This window comes from Pongo pygmaeus, chromosome 13 (genome assembly GCF_028885625.2).
Source record: "Pongo pygmaeus isolate AG05252 chromosome 13, NHGRI_mPonPyg2-v2.0_pri, whole genome shotgun sequence".
Lineage (NCBI taxonomy): Eukaryota > Metazoa > Chordata > Mammalia > Primates > Hominidae > Pongo > Pongo pygmaeus.
This window is the reverse complement of record NC_072386.2, coordinates 23680113-23684719: the sequence shown is the minus strand read 5'-3', so window position 1 is coordinate 23684719 and position 4607 is coordinate 23680113. Positions and strand designations below refer to the sequence as shown.

Sequence of the window (4607 nt, the reverse complement as noted above, 5' to 3'; positions counted from 1 at the left end):
GCCTTGGTTGCCTTAGAGTGAGCAGGATCAGTCAGTGCCCTGAAGGCAGAGCTAAGAGACTGTCCTTGCTGTGTGGGAGGCTAGTCTAGGGATGGAGGACTTAACAGGTCCTCCCAGTCTGTCAGGCCTGGACAGTACTGTCCTGTCTCAGGACTCAGAAAGTCCAGTCCTGAGATGGGATGGTGCTGCCCAGGTTGGGTGGCCAGGGCCTGACAGCAGTCCCCCAGGGAGTGACCACATCACCCAGCCGGGGTCCAGGGAGCCTGTCCTGAGACCTGCCCAGTGCATTGAGGGTGCACCTGGAGCCCACCCCACCTTATACCCCCACAGCCCTTGCAGGGTCTGACCTCCCAGCATGCACCTGCCTCTCCCTGCACACCAGATGTCCACCCTACCTGTTCCCTGACTTCCTCCATCCTGTCCAGCAGGATGGGCTGGACAGTGGGACAGCCTGTATGCACATTTTGTGGCAAGTAGGAGTGACACCATCCCTGGGAGGCACCATGGTTCCTGCCAAACCCAACCCCAGAACTCTGTCCCTGAGGTGGTTTTACCAAAACCCAAAACCCAGAACTGTGGTTGTGGCTCAGGGGTCAGCACCTGCTAGTACCAGGACACTACTGGGAGGCTGGGACCTGACCGAAGCCCATGGTGTCTGTGGCCTGAAGACAGGGTGTGTTGGGGCCATAAGGCCCGGCCGCCAATGGCCATTGTGTCCTAGGGCCTCAGCCCCAGTGTTTGCCCTTCCCTGGCTCCTTCTGATTCAGTCCCATTAGGACCCTGGAGCCCAAGACCCAGCACCCAAGGTCCCCTCCAGGAATCCTGGCAGCTTGGCTTCCTTTATCATGTTTCATCTGAGAGCAAAAACGTCAGATCAGATGCACAGAAAAATGGCCCAAATTATTTAATGACTAGAAGAAATATAGGAGCAGCAAGAATGTAATGTGAAGAGGGGAGGGCCTCCATGACCGGTGTCTGCAGAGCCGGGGTACAGGCACCCAGTGTTGTGGCCTGGCACCACCGGCCTCTCAGAGGGTGGGTGACACACTGTCCTTACCCGGAGGACAGCAGGCCTGATCACCAGCTTTTCTACCTGTCCCTGTAAGCATCACGTTGCTAGAAGAAAATCTCATGCCAGAGCTTGGACCATCCCTAGCTCAGAGGTTAGGGGTTGTCTCTTGGTGACCTAAATGAAAAAATAGGTCCAGATCAGAGTTCCTGACACACAGCACTCATCCACTCTTTGAATCACAGGAGGGGAGGCCTGGTTTTAGGTAAACCTAACCTCTTTGAGGAACCACAGAGCCCAAGACTGGAAACCTTCAGAATCTTCTGGCCCCCCAACCCTCCCTGGGGACCCCTATGGCCTGTCTCACCAGAGCACTCTTCTGTCTGTAGATGTTTCAGCTGCTCTACAAGGGAGTCCCATTTCAGGTGTGGGGCCAGGCATGGTCACTCCTGCTGGATGTCTAGAAGGTGGAAACTAAGGACCTAGGAAAATGCCAGATACAGCCTTTCCACCCTCATCCAGAGCAGGACAAACAGGCCAGGTGGTGTCAGGAGCCCAGGTCTCCAGCTGGAGGGAACGTCAACCCTGCAGTGGGAGCAGGGGCCCATCGCACATCCTAGGCACAGATGCTAATGTAGGCACCGCAGGTAAGCTGGGCTTTGTACCCTTCCCTGGCTTCAGAGAGAAGCCAACAAGGAGCGTTTTGCAGAATGAAACCTTTCTTTCCAGAAGCACTGCTGACTGTAGGTGGTTGCCATTTGTGGCAGTGAGCATTTTGTCCATTCTGAGGTTGGATTGGTTTCTCCTTTTGACCTTGCCCTGCCCTACAGACCATAAAGGAGAACAGCAAGAGGCCCGCAGCAAACATCCACAGATGGCCCTGGACATCAGCCACATTCTAAGAAACATGTCATGTTGTGGGAGGGCTAAGACATCAAGTAAGGCCTATGGGGCTGGAGGATCCCAGGCAAGGTGGGGCAATCCAGAGCCATGGGGGCTTCCTATGGGAATTGGGAGGTCCCAAGGCAGAGTCAGAGGTTCCACAGGAGGAGTCACAGAGTCACCAAGGGCTCTCCTGGCCCAGGGAGCAGTCAACACCATGGACTGAACACCTGCTGGGCTCCAAGCCCTGGGCCAGGCTGCCCATGTGGGGCCAGGAGGCAGCTCAGAGTGGGAGGCAGAGAGAGAAGTGTGCTCAGAGGGCATCTGTATCTGGATGTAATGTGGTCCTGAGACTCTGGCTGGGAAGTGCTTCCAGGGTATCATGTGTGTTATGCAACTGCTTCCTCTCCCCAGCCTTATCCTGTAGGAATTCTAGTGACTATGTTGCCACCATCTTGGAGCTCCGTGCCCTCATAGTGTAATGGCACCAGCAGATCTGCCTGTGCATGGACTTCCTGTACTACCTCACTCCTGAGGGGAAATGCTTCTGCAGGGCCTATGAACTGGTGCACAACTTTAGCCACCATCATCCTGGAGCAGCGCTGCACCCTCACTAGCCAGGATGTCGACGGCCTCAAGGGCAAGGCCACATTCAAGACTTCGGGCTTCATTGATGCACTTGTGCCGAGCAAGGTGGGCATCTCTGGGATCTTAATTTAGGAGGTAGAATGCAGCTTCAGATGAAGTGTCTGATCAAAGAACTTGAACTTGATCTGGAGGGCTCTGAGGAGCCATGGGAGGTTCTGGATAAAGGAAGGACAGTCAGCCACGTTTTAGAGATGACTGTGGAAGGCTTCCTGGAAGGAGTGAACAAGAGCCAGGAGACCTGGGAGGGAGCTTGTGGGGCAGGTCTGGAGATGGCAAGGGAGGGATCCTGCTTGGATGAAAAGTCTTCAGGGACCATCTCAGGTTACACTCAGATGCCCTCTGAGTTAGTGTGTTCAAAGTAAGGGGTTCTAAGCCTCCTATGGTGGCTCATCCCTGACAGTGTCAGCACCAGCTCCCCTAGCCCCACTGCTCAGGGTCCACTTTGCTTCTGTATCCTGCATGTTCCCCTTTCCTGCTGAAAAGCAGATTCCCCAATGAGCCGCAGAATCCTGTTTCTCCCTGCAGGCCCCTCTGCTCCTTATGAGTGGTGTTTTGTGGGATTCCTCTCTTGGTTTTGGATGAGAACACCCTTTCCCGTTCCACAGGGATTGTTTCTGTGGACCTTACCCCAGGTTTTCCCCTGGTCAGGCACCGGGCAGGTGGGGGTGGTGGGACCAACTCTTTAGAACCAGCAATGCCAAACAAATCCCACTCAGGGGAAGTTCATGCTAAGTGTCATGGGTCTTATGGAATTTTCTGAAGCTTTCCTTTTCTCCCCCACCTTCAACCAGCTTATCTGATCTCCTGGGATCTCTACTAGGATGCTGGCAGCCCAGCCAGCTGGTCTGGCCCTGGACGTGCCTTCAGGGACTGCTTATGCTTCATGACCTGTATTGTGGTGAGAGGTAAGCAGCACCTGCTTCTAGCTTCACTGTTGGGCCAGATTTCATCTCCACCGTGCCTCTTCATTGCAGCTGCATTCCTGCTCCCTCCATGGACCCTGCGTGGAATTGCCCCATATTTCTGTTTGGGCACCACTGAGGAAGGAAGCATGAAGGACGCACAGCTCAGGCCATTCTGTTGCCCACCTCGTGCTGGGTCTTTACTCCTGGGATGGCTTCAGGGGCAGCTCCTTTTCCATGCATCCCCCCACCGCACGTCTCTCAGGTTGCTGCTCAAAGGTCACCTCTTGGAGGGGTCTCTCCCTGTCACTCTTTGGAACAGCTCCCTCAGTTTCTTTCTAGCTCATCTCACTCTGGTAATGTCTTTCCTTACCACCGCCATCTGACCTGGTCTTACGACCTGTTAGCTTCCTTCATCAGACATGAGCACCAGGATGGCAGAGGCCTCATCTGTCTTGTTCCTCCTGTGGCCTGGGTCCTAGCACCATGTCTGGTACAGTGTAGGTGCTCAAGGGAAGTTTACTGTTGAAGAACTGTCTACCTGGGAGAGGTTACTGTTAGTCTAACCTGCACTATTTGGTAAACCCCTTGCTGTTTTGCAGATCCTGGTCAGAGTAAAACATTCCATGGGAACTCGGGCTGTGAGAAACGTCCTAGCCACCTGACTGAAGAAACATCCTTATCACATCCTGCTGGGCAAGGCCCAACAGCCTGACTTCGGAAACATCCTTATCAACTTCTACTGGGCAGCAAGCTATACCGTCCAGAGCCCTCCCTCCCAGTCCCATGATTACCCCAGCCTGTGAGTGGCAGTGGGAGCTGACACTATGTTGGTTTTCCCCTCCGCAGGGTTTTGCTAGTAATAAACCTGTGTTGCTGTTGAAGCAGCCAATCTCTGTGTGTGTGTGTGTGTGTGTGTGTGTGCGTGTGTGTGTGTGTGTGTGTGTGTGTGTGTGTGTGTCTTTCTTTAACTCTTGCCTTGCCTTCAAATCTTTACAATAACTCCACTTCTCCATTTTACCATGGAGGATACGGGACTCAAGTAGAGCAAGTAACTTACCCAGAATTGCACAGCCAGTCAGTCACAGAGTCTGAACTTGAACTTAGTTCAGCTGAATCCAGAACTCCCGTCTTCCTGAGAGTGCAGGAAAGGAAAGGTGGACATG

The 4607-nt window shown here is 53.8% G+C and overlaps 1 long non-coding RNA gene across 1 annotated transcript; it reads left to right on the top strand.

Annotated features, from left to right (window-relative positions):
• Positions 1 to 433: 433 nt before the first annotated feature.
• On the top strand, positions 434 to 4323 carry LOC129044696 (uncharacterized). The gene is made up of 3 exons (XR_008504739.2): positions 434 to 2584; positions 3331 to 3444; positions 4044 to 4323. It is a non-coding gene; the product is annotated as an uncharacterized LOC129044696 (long non-coding RNA).
• The last annotated feature ends 284 nt before the right edge of the window (positions 4324 to 4607 follow it).